Raw genomic sequence first — 20,196 nt, 5'->3', positions numbered from 1 at the left:
TTGAATAGAATTGTCTCCACTCGTGCCTCCAGTTTGCCTCCCAGGGCAGTTAGAACACCTCCAATGATGTATGTGAACATTCCTTCTTTACTCTGATGAAGACTGAGGCCTTGTGGTGTTTTTTATCATGTCTTTTTAAATAAACACTTTGACTACACTCATCTCCTTGATGTACTGAACCACTTTCAACCTGGTGTGTCTATAGGTCATAGCAGTGGCGGCCATTTTCTGGTTCCACTTCAGAATAGTCAATGCATTTTTCCCATTGACATTTCCAAAAATATTTATATCAATTATTTTAAGCCTAGAATCAAGCCATCCAGGGTCCTGGTGAATCATGACCATAAAACGTTTGATTCTGTGAAAATACTTTTTTGAAAACGGCAAAACAAAGGGTATTTATTAAATATAGTATATCATATCATATAATTAAATATAAAATAAAAAAGTATCACAGAAAAAAAAAATGTATGATCATGATTCACCAGGACCCTGGATGGCTTGATTCTAGGCTTAAATTAATTGATATAGATATTTTTGGAAATATCAATGGGAAAAATCCATTGACTATTTTGAAGTGGAACCAGAAAATGGCCGCCACTGCTATGCCCTATTGGCCATGATGTAATTATAGATGAAAATCTGTCAATTTGAAACCACTGGTTATCTGTCAAGGTTGATAGATTGTACGGTCCTTTATCACTTTATCACAACGGTCGGTCAGCTATCATCAGACTTCTGTTCTGTTCCAACACTGTGAGAGACAATAAACGAGCGATGGATGGCATGCAGGGAGGATATCCAGGAGCTTACTCACGTATTGGTTTGTAATGAACCAGTGAGTGCACTCAGTGCTTTATATGCGAATGTGAAATGCGCTTGTCTCACATAGGATGCAGCCAGTGTTGCCAGGGTAGTGAGAAAAACAAGCAACCAGGTCTAGGAAAACAATCAAACAAGAAGCAACTTAGGCCACATGCGGTTGTGAGCTTGTAGATCTGCTATTCTCCAAAAAAGAATCTAGAAGAAAATGTGAAAAATGTGGATTTAAAAAACAACAACTTTTACAACACATTTTAACAACACAAATCTTGAATGGGGTCCCTGGTATGAAATATTTTCAGATGGGGGTCTGCAGACGTATATATTAATTTGGGGTGTCCTTGACATGAAAATGTTTGAGAACCTCTGGGTTTTTAAACAATATTTAGGAAGCAAGCCCAAAATATCATTTTGTATTTCAATTGAATTTTCGAATTTGCCATTTCATTTGAATTTTGGCATCTATTCGCTTCCATAAAATAAGAAACTACACTTTTAGAAACAAGCCCCCCCAAAAAATGCAACCTGCAACTACCAATATTTACAAGCATCTTTACAGAAAAACAAGCCCAAAGTTGCTTAGAATAAGCAGACATGGCAACCCTGGATGCAGCCACAGCTGGATTGGATTGCCCCTCCTCCTCTAGCTATGGACCAGCTCTAGCCTACTATTCCAGGCATTTTAAGCAAAATGGGGGTCAACCTCCTAATTGCAACAAAACCAAACTCAGCTGATTTTTTTATCCTCAATATGTCCTGAATCACATAAAAAATGACCTGTAAGTATAACCCTACCAAAAACGCTTTTTGGCCCATTCTGCTAGATTTGACCATGCTGTATTTCCTTGTACTGTAGCAAAACAAGGATACAGAATATCAGTGACAAGATTTTATTTTATCATGATCACATAATTACACAACTCAAGTACTGATCAAACAACTCAATTAAAATGTGCGCACACAATATCACACTACAGAATGTCATCTTCATCCTCGTCACAGTGCATCTCTATTGAGTTAGTGCAGCTGGACCCTCTGCAGTGTCCACATGCCGGAGTGTACTCGATATTTTCCTTTTTGCATGTGTATCTCAGGGTGCTGCAGTCAGCCTGGCAGTTGCACTTGATGACCGGCAGAAGCTTTTTTGGCGCAAGGGGTAGGGTAGTCTGAATTGGCACAAACCCCTCATCACATTTCAGTATAGGCATTATACAAAATGACCTAGGACAAATTGCAACAGAACCTCTTTCAACTTTTTGTTGTTTCATAAATATGTTAGTAATAACATATCAGAAGTCCTAAGAAATCCCAGTGGTGGAACATATTGAAAAATGCTTAAATAGGTGATGTCACAATTTCCCATTGATGCCCATGTTAAAAAAGGATTTGAGAATGTTTTCTTGTCTAATTTCCACAAAAAAGTACTGCCCACTATATCTGCTATTTTTTAATAGCCAAAGACATCAAAAAACGACAGATTCTTTCCCGGTCTAAATGGGTTAAAATAAGTGAAGGAAAGGAGCATCGGTTCCTTCTGACTGAATACACTATGATACATCAATACTGTTGAAACCAAGCGAGGCCCACTATCAACCAGAAACTGTTGGATGCAGTACAGAAAGTGAAATAAAGTTATTATTGTCTCCGCTAGAGGTGGAGAGTATGTTTTCGTTCTGTGACGAAATAAAAGCCATTTATGTTTTTTGAAGTGAGGTAACATTGGTCAAGCTAACAGGATCAAGCTAACATTGGTCAAGTGACACGTGACAATATGTAATATAAATAGGTAAGACAGGATTAATCAGGAACAGTACTGGCGGAGACCTGTGCTCCGAGGAGCACATTCTCTATTTATTATTGTTATTATCATTACCCTTATTATTATTATTATTATTATTATTATTATTATGAAGTGAATTACAAATGTTTTTGATATCAGAACATTGATTTTTTTGTATTACTAAACCCGGAAATAGTCTGGCACTGTCTGGCACTGTGAACTCCACCTGATGTTTCGGAGGACAATCCCTGATTGAAATATGGTGAACTTGCTCAAACCGCAGCTTCACTCTACAGACCAGTAATGGCTCAGAAGACTGAGGAATGGTATTCCGTAAGGGTCCGTTCACTCAGCAATGATCTTTAACATCTACATCTATGACCTACCAGATACAACATTAAAGAAATATGGTTATGTGGACGACCTAGCCATCATGCTGAGATGACTAACATGGAAGCAAAGACCAACAGGGTGGCCATAGCTGAATGGGTAGAGAGCCCGCCTCAGAAGCAGAAGTTCGATTCCCGGCCCTGCCAAGTTGTTGAGGTGTCCCGATGGCCTGTGCAATACAATGAACACTTCTGTAACTGAAAACGTAATTTCTCCCACGGGATCAAATAGGTCTAATCATTATTGAAGGTGATGGAAGACGGTCTCATCCCTCCATCCCTCCATCCCTGGCATGTGCGCGGATAGGCCTTGCGTTAGATCACATATTTTAATAGCTTCTTTTTTTTTCATTTTTTTTTTAGATCTGACGTTCATAGTGACAGAACACTGTCCCCAAAAAAAAAAAAAAAAAAAAAGCAGAAGTCTCTTAGGTTTTTTTTTACTTTTATTTTTTTTTGTTGCATAGTGTTCTGTCACTATGAAAAAAAAAGCTATTAAAATATGTGATCTAACGCAAGGCCTATCCGCGCACACTGGTGTGGCTGACATTGGTGGAGTTATGACATTGGAGTTATGACATTTTTCTACTGTACCATTCATCCTAAGATATCATAACATCATAGAAAAGGTAAGAAAACCTTACTCCAAAATTCTCCTTTAAAGCCCTTTAGCTTGGCGATCTGGCCAGCCACAGAGCCCACATTTTAATGTAATGTAATGTAATGTAATTTATTTCTGTGTGGACCCCAGGAAGAGTAGCTGCTGCTAAGGTAGTAGCTAATGGGGATCCAAATAAACAAACAAACAAACAAACAATTAAACAAACTGCCCCAGCTGCTGCGTTCACCAGGAGGGTCTCCCCACCCTTGAGCCCCAAGACCTCCTCTATGCCATACAGAGCAGTTAGACTGAAAGAAAGAGAGAGAGAGATTACATTTTATTATACGAAATACAAACACAAAATGTAGTGTAGGCAGTTAGCAAGTCAGTTAGCCATCTGTTTCCTTTTTTCTAAATCGATTAGAATGAACTTAAGCCCTACAATGTACATCAAGTTGAGACAGGCCCTGATGAAGACCTGCTAGGTCGATACGCGTTGGTCGTATTCTGTTGCCTCGCTCTAAATAAATCTGTATATTTTTTCACTTAAGAAGGAGTGCCTTGGAATTGTTTTCTATGCAAGTCTGCAGTTCACACCTTTTTGGCAAGCAGTACTTCTTTGGAAACCCCGTTTTTGTTCATATGTTCCTACCTGTGTCACCAAAGAGCACCTATCTATCAGAGCCAATGAATGATCCTTGCAGCGCTTCTTTATTTCTCTTTTTAAACTGTACATCAAGTGTTGCACAAGAAAATGGAAATAACTGATCTGCAGGCTCATAACATGTCCAGAATAGGGATGGTGTTTAACTAAATTAAATTTCAGTTATTTTCCCAAAATAGATATTTTTAAAGTGATTGTTTTTATAATTGATTAAATCATGTACCACATATTTTTATGATGCACAGACAAATAACAGTAGATGAAGGATTAATCATAAAGCTTGAAATAGCATATTGATTCACATTCCACAGACTGACAGCAGTGTGACTCAACACCAAGACACAGAACCAAGAGTATTACAGCAATAGAACTGGGTAATCAGAAAACCCCAAGTCTGTGGGGTTTCAAAACAACAGTTAGGTAATAATTACATGAATTTAATCAGCACTGGAGGCCTCTGTGAACAAATCACAGAGGGAACAATGGTAGCCCTACAGTATACAGATAGTGTCAGTGTGGTACAATGTGCATGATTGATTTTCAAGTGTCACATCACATCATGCTATACTTAACAGTGTCTTTATTCTGGTACTCTACACTGAGCATGACTCCTCACTTTGATCTGCCTCTTACCTTCAGTACTTGCTCATCTCTCCACTTTATTGACTCACACTCTCCTCTGGAGATAGAATCATTATGGATGTGAATGCACCAAGCAATGTCTCGTGCATGCTAGCCTAATTATGAGCTGCCCCTGCAGCTGCTATGGCAACCCCTGCTAGATAATCTCCTGCTCTTTCTTGAGACACGTCAGAACACAATGGTAGCTACGGTGCTGCTGTTTTGCTTGCTGTGTTGCATTTTGATATGCATTTGCATCAATTGCATGTTGTTTCGCTGCCCTCTATTATCTCTGTGGCGTAATCCTTTCAGAATGTCGTTGAGGTACTAAAGGAAACTCAAATTTGAATGTGTTGGCGTCACTGGGCATGAAGCAGTTTACCTTCACAAACAGCTCATGCAGAACCTCGCTCGGCAGTGCACCTTTCTTCATTAGTATAGTATATTATGCAGAGGTAGAGTTAACACTAGCTGTTCTAGCCGTTCAGCAGAAGGGTGTGGTTAGTTAAACCCCATATCTTAAGTTAGAGAATTTTTAACTGGTCCAGTGACAAACATGCAAAATCATGCTGGATCGTGAAAAGTATGAGAATTCTGATAACTACTAGTACCTTGTATGACCGCCTCTATATGAATCTCTGAATTAGTACTAGAGACAAAAGACTGAAAAAAATACCTCAGTACATGACATGAGTACTGTTGTACAGGGATGTCCTGCGACCCACCTCTCCACGCGGCCAACGGGGTGGTGCCGGTGGCCTGTGTTCCTGTTCGGGGACTGGGCGGTGTACTTGTGTTTTGCCGGCTACGCCATGGAGGGCACCGCCAGGAGCAGGTGTCTGGAGAAGAGCAGATGGACGCCCCATGCCTGCAGAGGTAGAGAGCGCAACGGACAAGGAACTCCCCTCCTCTCCTTTCCTCTTTCCTGTCTATGTTGTGAAATAGTTTGTGGTTTCCTTGGGAAATTATAACGAAGAATGAAAGAACGAGAGAGAGAGAAATGAGTCACGATGGTTTTCTGTTTACACTGGTCTCTCGTTTCTTTCTTCCTATCATAGCAATCTGCATCCTGCCATGCTTGAACGGAGGGTGCTGTGTGGCACCTTACCAGTGAGAGTGTCCCACGGGCTGGACGGGAACGCGATGTCACAGTGGTGAGTGTGTGTATGTGTGATGCATACATGTGTGACTTTGGCTGTTAGCTGAGCTACATGTATACACGTACAGCTGAACAAAAATGGCTGGGAAAAAAATAAAATTGTTCAGTTGTAAATCAGTGTGTCAATCAAGTGTCAAAAGAGTAAATGTGGTAAAGATTAGAGTTTAGTACACATTTTACCTTGTGCCCCTTCTCTTCCTTAGAATATTGTAGGAGAGTGTAACAAATATGTAAGGAGGCAGAGGTCATTCCACAGCTGGGGAGCAAGGAGGAGTGTTGACCAGGGTGTCATTGGGAAGAAAGGGACAGACGTCTTGAGTTATCTGATTTTAGTTAGCGAGAAGGGGTGTAGGGATTGATCATATCCTCGAGGTAGGGGTGCCGTGTCCTTGATTGCCTTGCTGGTCATCACAATTGTGGGATATTAGACTTTCAGGCCATCAGGTTGAGGCTGTGAGCCACTCTGCTACACAAGGAGGGAGTTGCAGTATTGAAACAAGGAGATGACTGAGGCTTGGATAAGGAGCTGGGTAGACTCCTTGGTGAGGAAGACTCTGATCTGAGTTGGTGTACACTACTGTGTCATCTTGTTGCCGTAGAAATACAGCTTGTCAGGACAGCTTTGTTTTGTCAGGAGGTCAATACTGAAACAAATACACTTATAGTAGTAGAACATCATTCAAGTCTGAGAAGCCTTTAAAGGGAAACACCATAATTGTACTGTAGTTAAATGAGAACATGTTCATTCCTGTGGCCATTAATATATTCACAGCTGTATGCTCATCACCGTGTAGGAATGGAGGGCGGTGCATCAGGCCGAATAGATGTCACTGCAGTCAAGGGTGGACCGGCCATGATTGCTCGAGGTAACACGCATGCACAGCACTAATTCAGTTTACTTCCTTGTCTTCCCTCCTCACAGTGTACAGTACTTGTGTGAAGTGGATTAACTTGGAAATATGCCATTTAGCATTTTTGTATACGTAGATAGATATCGATGAGTAGACATATAGTCCCAACATTCAGAGTGAAGCTCACTTGAGCCAAGTTAAATGTTTACTGGCATTTCGCATCGTCTCTCCCCCACCCACAGGAAGAGGAGATCTGGATACTATCATTTCTAAGATGCCACTCAGCACTCAAGTCCTATGAAGTGAAATTTTGTATAAATACAGTCACAATTGTAAACCATTCATTCTCATCTCCCGAAGAAGCAAAACAAGAACCATTTTGTAAAATAAAGCTGTATTTTTTCATATAGAAAATTCCACAGTATTAAATATATGCTGCTATATACTTGTATGATGTGTAAAAACTGTTGATGTGATTGTCCAGTGTATATGTGTAAACTATTATTACTATTATATTACTACTAGGATGGCAACTATTCTACATTTTTATTTAAGCATAAAATATCTTGAAAAAGCTTCTTTACTGATAAATGTAAAACAAAATAACACCCGTGGTTTCAACAGGTGTCAAAAAGAATGACACTTAGGATTGTTAATGAAATGCTCCCTCTCCCATTTTCGTGTTCTCGCAATGTTATGAATATCTTTTGTGGTCAGGTTACCTGTTGGTAGTTTATTATAGATTACTTTTGTTTTCTGTTTTGTCAGATTCATGAGTGTGTTCGCTAGTTTCAGTTTTTATGGTTTAGGGCGTGGTCGTACCGAAGTTTAATTCTACCTACTGTATATGAGGGCAGATTCTGCCAATGCTTTTCAATGCGAACCGAGCGGTTTGTTGCCATTTGCGGATATCTGCAAAAATCCGCCCTCATAGGTAGAATTAAACTTTGGTGTGACCACGCCCTTAAAGATGTTAAGCCCTAGTTTGTTTTTATTAGTTTCAGTATTATTAGTATTACATTATAATACAGGAGGTATTTGTCAGAGGGAAGATTTAAGAAGTTCACAATAGGTAAATGTCTCAGTCATGTAGACATCCCAGTTTCACTTAACATAGGCACCAATGCCTCCATGCTTGTGTTGCCAAAGTTGACCAAATTGACAAAGACTAAAACTATAGTTTAAGGGTAAAATAGCAGAAATAAAACTAAAGAGATTTGTCATTTTAGTTAGTTTTGTATATTTTGTATTCTTTCTAAAGTCTATTTTATTTTTTTATTCGAGTACACTAATCAATGCTACAGTAGGGTGCAGCACCCTCTGACCAGTCAGAATCCTATTTACAAGTGGTGAGTGCTGAGGAGTCTTTGGCTTTTCCAGTTTCCAGTACAGCACGTTCAAGATGAACTTGTGCCAAAAAGAGATGCCAGGAGCATATGGCTACAGTCCTAATACTCAGACTGAAAGTAAAATTGAATAATTGATAACATTTCCTGCCCTCTTGTTTCAGAGAAATTATAATTGGGGTCTGGTGGGGATAGGCTGTGCATAGTCACTGTGACATCAGTAAAGCACTGCTCGATATCTACATTATCCTTTAGCACCAAACATGTTTTATATTGGTGTTCACTTGTTGGCGTGTTGTTTAGCCCACATGGCATACGAGCTCTGCCATGCAGATAGGCATTCATATTGTACTAACTAAGCATTAAATTAAAATTTCGTTCATAATGCAAGCTGCAGTGCCAGCTTAAATGAACCGAATTAACATAATTCACACATTAAAAGCAAAAGCATTAGGTCCGTTACTTATTTTCATTTATTAAATCCACCAAATGAGGATGACATACAGAGGAAAAATCCCATCATCAATCCTCTGAGACATAAAACAGGACTAAAATGTTTTCCCTCCATTCAAATGGGACAGCAGAGTGACAGGAACCTGAGGGCAGAGGGGGGGGGGGGGGGGGTGACATGCAGCCAACCATTCAGACTAAAAATTGTTGTTTTTAATGAAACCATAACCAATTTTCACATGGTGCACATATAGGAAAACAAACAATGTTTGGCTCCCGTTGGCTCCCGTTCCTCTACAGTTGAGGCGCATTGGGATGGGTGGAAGGGCTTTCTCTCATGAACGTAGAGCTGTCACTTTCTCCACCAGCTTGTCATAATTGGCCCCAGAGAACTCCTCAACCTAAAAAGAAAATAATGCATTAAGTCAAGGGTCTTCAACAGGGGGTCCTCAGAGTTACTACAGGGGGCTCGGCAAATCTTTGTGTGACAGGATCATCCTTTTTACATGAACCACTTGAACCCTAGCATCCCTATACTGAGGGAAACTACACGCTCACACGATCTACAGGCTCAAAGGGGTTGTAGATCAGCTATTTACGGCAAATACGTTTGGTGTAGAGGGAAAAAGGAGCAAACCAAGTACAGAGCCAAAGGTCAAGTTTACTAAGTACTGAGGGTTTAAGTGGTATTTCTGAAATAAACGTTCAAATAAAAGGAACATTAATTTACACAACACTGATAAAAGTATATGAAGCTATCTATGAAATCTATGAAAAGGTTTAGTCTGTATCACAATTGTATACAATGTAGTAGGGGGTCCCTGCTTCATCTCTCTCTCAGCTAAGGGGTCCTTGGCCTGAAAAGGACCCCCACCGCTTTGACGGTCTTGGGTCACCCTTGTACAGTATCCCTCTTATTATACGCCTACTTTATTCTAATGCAAAATGATGCTTTTATTAGCCAAAGATTACCTGCTTCCACAGCAATGCAAACAAAGAGAGCACGCCTTGATTGACCAAATAAGAATAGAGTATTCAACAAAGCTGTATAACAGTTAAACGAAAAAGGAAAACACATTTAATACTGATGTTTTCTTCCAGTCTCCACTGCTCAAATAACTGATGATTATTCCTTAAGTCACGCGTAGCCAGACAACTATTCCTCAATCTCCGAATACGAGTCTGGAACTACCGAGAACGGAAGCTGTCATCTGCTCGTCAACTCCGTTCACAAAAATACAATTTTAAAATAACTCTACATTTTATATTGCAATTTAAATTTTTGATAAGCAGCAAGCTATGTATGCTTCAATTATTTAAATTTATATGAGAACGAATCGTGACGAAACGGAAGCGGGAGGAGGCGTCACATCCACTTTATCCTTTGATCATTTTCAGAGCTTCCGTGCTCCAGACTGTATGTACTGCACTGTGAAATTGTGGGAGGCAACAGTCTGGCTTGCGAGACTAGTTATTCCTGAACACATACTTCAACTAAATAGCTTACCATCTTTCCATTCTTGTAGAACTGGAATGTGGGCATACACTTGACTTTACATTCTGCTGACACGTCCTGAGAAGGGAGAAGAGAGAGACGGTGAAAATGCTTGTCAAGAGACCTTTCACCTTGGAAGCATGGCCAGTATAGAGTTCTTAGATCTTAGTTGCATTCGCTGTTGCGTTCACTTCCACATGTTCCGCTTGTTGATGACAGGAGTATCAACGTAGACGATGGTTGCCATAGCAGCATTATACACAATGTCAATCGGAACCACAACCACACGGTTTGGTGAGATAATTAAAGAGGAAAATAAGCATGTCACTGTGAGGAGCAAGAAATCGATATTTTCTCTTGTTGTGCTGCGCCCATACACCCACAGAAAATAAACTAAAACTAAACTAGATGTTGAGCAACTGCACAGCCTATTTCTTGCCTTATTGTTGCCAGAAACTGGTGGGCTGTATAGGTAAAACACACTGACTTACCGCTGCCACATCCACATCGACCTTCAGGAAGACTACGTTCTTGTTCTCTGCTTTTTCTGCCAGTTCCTATGGGAGAAAAGATTACATCAGCATGGAATTGGTTGATGATATACTGTAGATGTTTGATCTGACCCAGTAAAAAAAAAAAGAGGCATGTAGACCTGATGGCAAAACAGTATATCATTTATGTGTGTAAATATTTTAGTAACAAATTCAAACAATTCCCTGGTTAAATAATGTCAAGGGGTCTACAGAGGTTTTCATTTAAAGTAGGCATTGTCTGGATTTCCCAGACTGTTTATTACAAAGTTTTATGGATTTTCAAGTCTTGATGGAGTGAACTCAAAAGATAAGTAATAATGAAAATATGGAACAACAGCTACAGTATCTGAGCCCAAGCTGGTTCTGTCTTCTTTGGCTCAATTCCAGTCCATTCTACATCCTAAACCACTTTCAACCTGGCGTCCACATTTTGGGTGAATACAACATAGGCAAAATCTTTCAAAAATAGAGAAATAGCACATCTACCAGCTCACAACATATTGCTCAGTGACAAGCTTATAGATTGGCTATTTTCATGCAACACAGTTGTATGAAGGAGTCTAAAAACAGGGCTTAAGTGATTAAGTCTATCTATGCTATCGATGAGCTCCAACTCTGCGATCACAATCATCTGATCTCTCACCTTGAAGCGAGGGGCAATCTGTTTGCAGGGGCCACACCATGTGGCTGTAAAGTCCACCACCACTAGCTTGTCCCCAGCTTCCACCAGGATGGCACGGAAAGAGTCCTAGAGAATGTCAAACATTATTATACTATGGGTGACAGACAGATCATCAATTCACCTATAGGCATACATTCCCACTCAAATCCACATTGTCCACTTTATATTTGTGACATTTACACACCTTCTTTCTGGCTCATACAAGTTTGCAAACCATTCTTTGTCTGGCATACAGTAAATATGGAACATGAAATGAAGCTGTATTCATTGTTAAAAACTTAAACATTGTGTTTAGAACACAATTGGTGTATTACTTATTTTGTGATATCATAACTAAAACACACACTCAACTCTGGAAATAGAAACAAATGAACAAATTGGCGCCTATATATTCTAAACAATTGCACTGCCTGAGCCTGAACCAAAACGTCTTACTGGATGTGACAATGACAGAACGAAATATGAACATAAACAATAGCTAAACACTCACCAGGTCTTTAACTTCACGAACCATGGTGACTGATGATGGTATTTCTCTGGATGATGATGATCAGACTGCTGGCTGGGACTAGAGGTAGAGTGATCCTGTCTGTCTGCCTGTGTTGCTTTATGACACTTACTACAGAACCTCCCCTTTGAGGAAACACCACAGCATGCACTTTGATCATTGGCAGCTCGCCAATCACCATGAAATCAATCACCAATCAATGATCACAATGATCAACCTTTGTTTGATCAACCAATCGCCATACTACCATGCTTGTAAAAAAAAAAGAAAAAAGATTTCATTTTCCAGATACATGAAGAGATGAAGATGAATCGGATGTTTCAGCTCTTAACCACTTAAACCCATATGGGTAACCGGAGTCACTCAGGGCTCAATACTAACTTTCAAAGCTTTAGCTGAAAATAGCCGATCGACAAGCTCACAAATGAACGTGGAGCTTGTCGATCTGCTATTTTCAGTGAAAGCTTTCCCCACAATACTATGCTGGGGTAAGTGGTTAATGAATATAAATGTAATTGTATTCTATTATAAAGTGCAGTTTGCATCATGAATGTGATTGTGTGTTAAGAGCTGCACGGCGGGGAGGCTCTTCCTCATTCTAGTCACTATGACTTGACACATTCCTCTGGTCTACTGTTAGAGACTGAATTATGAATGAAGCTGCATAATGTCCAATGGCAATGAAAGTATTTGTAGTATAGTATTATTTAGTCCCACATTACGTTAACGTTTTCCTAAATTTGAACAGTAGCCAATGTCTTGAGCTCATCAAACACATCTCACATTCTCCTTGACAATAGAGTAGCAGTAGCAACATCCTCAACCATGGAAACAAGACCACAGACTTATAATCAGTGTATAAAAATAGCCTCTTTTTTCCTGATCAAACAAAAACCTCCAGTAGGCAACCTAAGGCCAGTACACTGGGTGCTTTATGTTTGAGATAAAAAAAAAGGGTTTTCTCCTTTTCCCAGAATGATAATTCACAAACATATACAAATGAAGCTCTACACAAAGTTATACAGTTAGTATTAACTTGTTCTCTAGTCTAGAACCAGTGGGGCTGATGAGAGGCCAAGATACAATGTAAGTGTTAGAAGTTTATTTGAATGACATGAGACAGACAGGAGAAGTTGTATGAAAAACAAAGTTCTTTTTTTATAGAAAGGCACTCAGTAAACTTTCATATTTGACTCAACTGGATGAATAGTAAGTGGTCCAGTAATTATATTTATGAGAAAACAAGTGTGCTACAAAGTACAGTAACTAAGATAGTAGGTAGGTAGACCTTAAACCTAGCAACTATCACAAACATTACATGGTATAACAAATATAAGAGTTAACATTTGTTACCTTGACAAAAACACATAATACTGTTTATTTGGTGTAGTGAGAGTTTACCCACTTTCTACCAGGTGTCCTTATTTTGGGCATGTGTTATAAGTGAAAACATTGTTTAAAGCTCACAGCGCATTTCATTGCGAGGCATTGTGAGCTTGTAGGTCGGCTATTTTGGCTATTCATCATACAGTACAACGAAGTATATCGTGTCTGTCGGGTGGAAACTATGTACTGTATGTCCAAAACTGTTCCTCTTTTATTACTATTTTAAAAACATTTTAAAATAGCAGATGTGCAAGCTCACCGCGCTTTGCGATGCGTTGTGAGATGTAGATCGCTATTTTCACTATTTTTGTGAAATACTCTTGTATGATGAAGTAGGGCAGGGGTGGGCAGCATTTATTTCCAGAGGGCCATACTGACTTCAATAAAATGAGTGAAGGGCCACACATTGTACAATTGAATTGAAACTTGAAACACATGGTGCTGAATGATGTTAAAACAACAAGAATTTTCAGTTACAAAATGTTGATCTTTTTCTTTTTGTATCACTCTGGTGTACTCTGTACGAGGTTACAATGAAAAGATTACGTAAAACAATCCACGTCAATGCTGTATCTCATCTTATCTGATATGCACCACTCTATAGGTCACTGATAAAACACATTGCATTCACATTGCATTCATTATGGTCTCACAGCAGACTGTTTCACTGTTACATTATAAACATAAAACATTAGTTTTACATACGGATGGAGGAATTCATTTGTCTCAAAACCATTAACATATGGCAGCCTTCTAAAATGTAGATTTATAGATTAGGGGGGCAGTTTCTTTTTTTTTTTTAATGACTTGGCAGGCTGGATTGAGATGGTCAAAGGGTCGGGTCCGGCCCCCGGGCCGTATGTTGCCCATGTGTGAAGTAGGAAGTTAATTTACGAAAACACATACAAAGTATATATGGAGATACAAGATTTCTGCCCGACAGCAACGATATAATAGGGCTTAAGTGGTTAAAGGTGTATTAACACATTGAATGCCAATCGCGTAGATCTACGCGAACCTATTTAAAGCCGCAGCGTGCCAGTCGCGTAGATCTACGCGAACCGCCGATTCCCATGTTAATCGCCCAAGGTGCACTTTCCGATTTTTTTTGATCCATTTCCGTTTCCGGTTTTCGGTCGGAAACGGAATTATTCGGGTTCCGGTTTTTTCGATCGTATCCGCTTCCTGTCTGGGATCCTGTTTAAAACTCGATTTTCTCTGGTTGTTGTTTTTCTCCTCGCTGATCACTGTTTAGCGTGTATCGGCTGTAGCTTCAAGATGGCGGCTCGCATTTGGAAACTGTTTTCGCTGGACGTTTCTCACGGATCCGCTGTGTGTTTAGAACCAAATGAACGCGCACTTTTAACTTATTTAGCGAGGTCTGTGGCGACATGATAAAAACAAAAAAACAACAATAAAACGCTGGCACTGGTGAGTACATTATGAGATTAAACTCTGGCATGGAATGTGTTAATGTGGGTGTAAAATCTCCAGTAAGTACTACAATATTGTTTTTGAAAGTGTCTTGATCCTTGGTGGGATTAGACTTTGTTTTCTCTTTTTGCCAGACCCAAGGGGTCGGGGCTTACATGAGGCTTTGTACCTGTTTCGTCCATACATGGGCATGGTCACTTTGTCCTCCGGCCCCAGCCAAAAAAGTCTGTCCCCCTTTCGTCCATACATGGGCATAGACACAGGCTGACCTGGTTCTGCGTCTGGCAGAACCAGGTCTCCTGGTCTTGTTTTACTAGCAATCCCATGAAAGCAGCTGGCATGTTTTCAAATCCATCTGTGCTCCCTGTACGTTTTTCATCTGTGGCTATAGACCCCTTAACAGACGACGTCACACTGATAAGAACCAGTATGCGTGCAACCAGTATGCGCGCAATGAAACCCATTCTATCAGGTCTCGCTAGGACGCGCCTCACTAGCCAACACACAAGAGGGGGTTGGGGTGTGCTGAAACCAGCTCACTCCAAAACAACAGGTTGAGAATTGATTGCGTGAAACAATCACCTGTGCGTCAAGTCTCAATGTTAGTAAACAAATAATTGGTCTATAAGGCAACACAGGAGAAAGGCCCTCCCACCTGCCGTCAAGAAAAAGATTATCAGTAGGATTCTCAAAAAATATTAACACCCTTTATGTATCCCTAAATAGGAAAAACGTCCCAATAACCCTATAAAAGACACTTGTTGTTTATCAACAAATACATCCCAAGATTGTTTAATGCTGATGACAGTTAAAGGGACTACACCATGAATTTTAAAGTTTTCTTCTTTTTTGTGTCTCCCCTACCTCTCTTCTATCCCCAAAAATACCCCAGTTTGAACACTCAGGCTTTCACAGCAAATCTGGGGTTTTCTGTAAATTGGTCTCAAAACAGGCCAAACTGATTTGCACCCTGACGTGACGTCACGTCAGGGTACAATCCCTCCCGTTTTTCAGTTCCAACCAACTCTTGGAAGTTTCTCTTATTTAAAAAAAAAAAAACGTTTCCCACACAGAACCAGGAGATAACATGCATACAAACTGGCTCAATAGCGCCCCGTGCCAAACAGGACAAGGTGGTATTTCAGGTGAAAGTGCTTTATAAGCTCTTATAAAGCATCTTATAAGCTTTATAAGAAGTTAGTTGGAATCAGTATATCTGAGGCTTGATTTAGGCTCAAACATTTTGAAAAACGTTTGAGGGACATAAACAATATGATATTAAATATTATTATTATGTTTTAAATTCATGGTGTAGATCCTTTAAGCAACATGTATGTGTAATCGATGACGAATGCTTACATCCTCAAAGTAGCAGTCATATCCATCTTAGGAGGCGTCTTTCAGGGCCTGGTCCAGTGACGTCACACTTTTGTAGTTGAAGGCTTCATCAAAGCCCAGCTCTTTGAGGAAGACCACCTTGGCATCGGAGCCTGCGCAGCCCACCACCTTAGAGCCCTTGAGCTTGGCGATCTGGCCAACCACAGAGCCCACATTTGAATGTAATGCAATGTAATTTATTTCTGTGTGGACCCCAGGAAGAGTAGCTGCTGCTAAGGTAGTAGCTAATGGGGATCCAAATAAACAAACAAACAAACAAACAAACAATTAAACAAACTACCCCAGCTGCTGCGTTCACCAGGAGGGTCTCCCCACCCTTGAGCCCCAAGACCTCCTCTATGCCATCCAGAGCAGTTAGACTGAAAGAAAGAGAGAGAGACATTACATTTTATTATACGAAATACAAACACAAAATGTAGTGTAGGCAGTTAGCAAGTCAGTTAGCCATCTGTTTCCTTTTTTCTAAATCGATTAGAATGAACTTAAGCCCTACAATGTACATCAAGTTGAGACAGACCCTGATGAAGACCTGCTAGGTCGATACGCGTTGGTCGTATTCTGTTGCCTCGCTCTAAATAAATCTATATATTTTTTCACTTAAGAAGGAGTGCCTTGGAATTGTTTTCTATGCAAGTCTGCAGTTCACACCTTTTTGGCAAGCAGTACTTCTTTGGAAACCCCTTTTTTGTTCATATGTTCCTACCTGTGTCACCAAAGAGCACCTATCTATCAGAGCCAATGAATGATCCCTGCAGCGCTTCTTTATTTCTCTTTTTAAACTGTACATCAAGTGTTGCACAACAAAATGGAAATAACTGATCTGCAGGCTCATAACATGTCCAGAATAGGGATGGTGTTTAACTAAATTAAATTTCAGTTATTTTCCAAAAATAGATCTTTTTATTAAAAGTGATTGTTTTTATAATTGATTAAATCATGTACCACATATTTTTTATGATGCACAGACAAATAACAGTAGATGAAGGATTAATCAAAGCTTGAAATAGCATATTGATCCACATTCCACAGACTGACAGCAGTGTGACTCAACACCAAGACACATGAACCAAGAGTATTACAGCAATAGAACTGGGTAATCAGAAAAACCAAAGTCTGTGGGGTTTCAAAACAACAGCTAGGTAATAATTACATGAATTTAATCAGCACTGGAGGCCTCTGTGAACAAATCACAGAGGGAACAATGGTAGCCCTATAGTATACAGATAGTGTCAGTGTGGTACAATGTGCATGATTGATTTTCAAGTGTCACATCATGCTATACTTAACAGTGTCTTTATTCTAGTACTCTGCACTGAGCATGACTCCTCACTTTGATCTGCCTCTTACCTTCAGTACTTGCTCATCTCTCCACTTTATTGACTCACACTCTCCTCTGGAGATAGAATCATTATGGATGTGAATGCAACAAGCAATGTCTCGTGCATGCTAGCCTAATTATGGGCTGCCCCTGCAGCTGCTATGGCAACCCTAGCTGTTAGATAATCTCCTGCTCTTTCTTGAGACACGTCAGAACACAATGGTAGCTACGGTGCTGCTGTTTTGCTTGCTGTGTTGCATTTTGATATGCATTTGCATCAATTGCATGTTGTTTCGCTGCCCTCTATTATCTCTGTGGCGTAATCCTTTCAGAATGTCGTTGAGGTACTAAAGGAAACTCAAATTTGAATGTGTTGGCGTCACTGGGCATGAACCTCCCTGTCTTCGAGATGCAGTTTACCTTCACAAACAGCTCATGCAGAACCTCGCTCGGCAGTGCACCTTTCTTCACTAGTATAGTATATTATGCAGAGGTAGAGTTAACACTAGCTGTTCTAGCCGTTCAGCAGAAGGGTGTGGTTAGTTGACAAACCCCATATCTTAAGTTAGAGAATTTTGAACTGGTCCAGTGACAAACATGCAAAATCATGCTGGATCGTGAAAAGTATGAGTGTTGACCAGGGTGTCATTGGGAAGAAAGGGACAGACGTCTTGAGTTATCTGATTTTAGTTAGCGAGAAGGGGTGTAGGGATTGATCATATCCTCGAGGTGGGGGTGTCGTGTCCTTGATTGCCTTGTTGGTCATCACAATTGTGGGATATTAGACTTTCAGGCCATCAGGCTGAGGCTGTGAGCCACTCTGCTACACAAGGAGGGAGTTGCAGTATTGAAACAAGGAGATGACTGAGGCTTGGATAAGGAGCTGGGTAGACTCCTTGGTGAGGAAGGCTCTGATCTGAGTTGGTGTACACTACTGTGTCATCGTGTTGCCGTAGAAATACAGCTTGTCAGGACAGCTTTGTTTTGTCAGGAGGTCAATACTGAAACAAATACACTTATAGTAGTAGAACATCATTCAAGTCTGAGAAGCCTTTAAAGGGAAACACCATAATTGTACTGTAGTTAAATGAGAACATGTTCATTCCTGTGGCCATTAATATGTTCACAGCTGTATGCTCATCACCGTGTAGGAATGGAGGGCGGTGCATCAGGCCGAATAGATGTCACTGCAGTCAAGGGTGGACCGGCCATGATTGCTCGAGGTAACACGCATGCACAGCACTAATTCAGTTTACTTCCTTGTCTTCCCTCCTCACAGTGTACAGTACTTGTGTGAAGTGGATTAACTTGGAAATATGCCATTTAGCATTTTGTATACGTAGATAGATATCGATGAGTAGACATATAGTCCCAACATTCAGAGTGAAGCTCACTTGAGCCAAGTTAAATGTTTACTGGCATTTCGCATCGTCTCTCCCCCACCCACAGGAAGAGGAGATCTGGATACTATCATTTCTAAGATGCCACTCAGCACTCAAGTCCTATGAAGTGAAATTTTGTATAAATACAGTCACAATTGTAAACCATTCATTCTCATCTCCCGAAGAAGCAAAACAAGAACCATTTTGTAAAATAAAGCTGTATTTTTTCATATAGAAAATTCCACAGTATTAAATATATGCTGCTATATACTTGTATGATGTGTAAAAACTGTTGATGTGATTGTCCAGTGTATATGTGTAAACTATTATTACTATTATATTACTACTAGGATGGCAACTATTATATACTACATTTTTATTTAAGCATAAAATATCTTGAAAAAGCTTCTTTACTGATAAATGTAAAACAAAATAACACCCGTGGTTTCAACAGGTGTCAAAAAGAATGACACTTAGGATTGTTAATGAAATGCTCCCTCTCCCATTTTCGTGTTCTCGCAATGTTATGAATATCTTTTGTGGTCAGGTTACCTGTTGGTAGTTTATTATAGATTACTTTTGTTTTCTGTTTTGTCAGATTCATGAGTGTGTTCGCTAGTTTCAGTTTTTATGGTTTAGGGCGTGGTCGTACCGAAGTTTAATTCTACCTACTGTATATGAGGGCGGATTCTGCCAATGCTTTTCAATGCGAACCGAGCGGTTTGTTGCCATTTGCGGATATCTGCAAAAATCCGCCCTCATAGGTAGAATTAAACTTTGGTGTGACCACGCCCTTAAAGATGTTAAGCCCTAGTTTGTTTTTATTAGTTTCAGTATTATTAGTATTACATTATAATACAGGAGGTATTTGTCAGAGGGAAGATTTAAGAAGTTCACAATAGGTAAATGTCTCAGTCATGTAGACATCCCAGTTTCACTTAACATAGGCACCAATGCCTCCATGCTTGTGTTGCCAAAGTTGACCAAATTGACAAAGACTAAAACTATAGTTTAAGGGTAAAATAGCAGAAATAAAACTAAAGAGATTTGTCATTTTAGTTAGTTTTGTATATTTTGTATTCTTTCTAAAGTCTATTTAAATGTTTTATTCGAGTACACTAATCAATGTTACAGTAGGGTGCAGCACCCTCTGACCAGTCAGAATCCTATTTACAAGTGGTGAGTGCTGAGGAGTCTTCGGCTTTTCCAGTTTCCAGTACAGCACGTTCAAGATGAACTTGTGCCAAAAAGAGATGCCAGGAGCATATGGCTACAGTCCTAATACTCAGACTGAAAGTAAAATTGAATAATTGATAACATTTCCTGCCCTCTTGTTTCAGAGAAATGATAATTGGGGTCTGGTGGGGATAGGCTGTG

At 39.9% G+C, this 20,196-nt stretch overlaps 1 long non-coding RNA gene across 1 annotated transcript; it reads right to left on the bottom strand.

Annotated features, from left to right (window-relative positions):
• Window positions 1-9,003: 9,003 nt before the first annotated feature.
• On the bottom strand, window positions 9,004-10,729 carry LOC308087303. Its single transcript, XR_013933310.1, has 3 exons — window positions 10,670-10,729; window positions 10,191-10,256; window positions 9,004-9,084 (listed from the first exon to the last, which is right to left on the bottom strand). It is a non-coding gene; the product is annotated as an uncharacterized lncRNA (long non-coding RNA).
• Window positions 10,730-20,196: the final 9,467 nt, after the last annotated feature.

The sequence above is a fragment of the Gymnoscopelus braueri genome (genome assembly GCF_963280865.1).
Source record: "Gymnoscopelus braueri genome assembly, chromosome: 6".
NCBI classification, from domain to species: Eukaryota; Metazoa; Chordata; class Actinopteri; order Myctophiformes; family Myctophidae; genus Gymnoscopelus; species Gymnoscopelus braueri.
The sequence above is the reverse complement of the archived record's forward strand: the minus strand, read 5'-3'. Positions and strand labels throughout refer to the sequence as shown.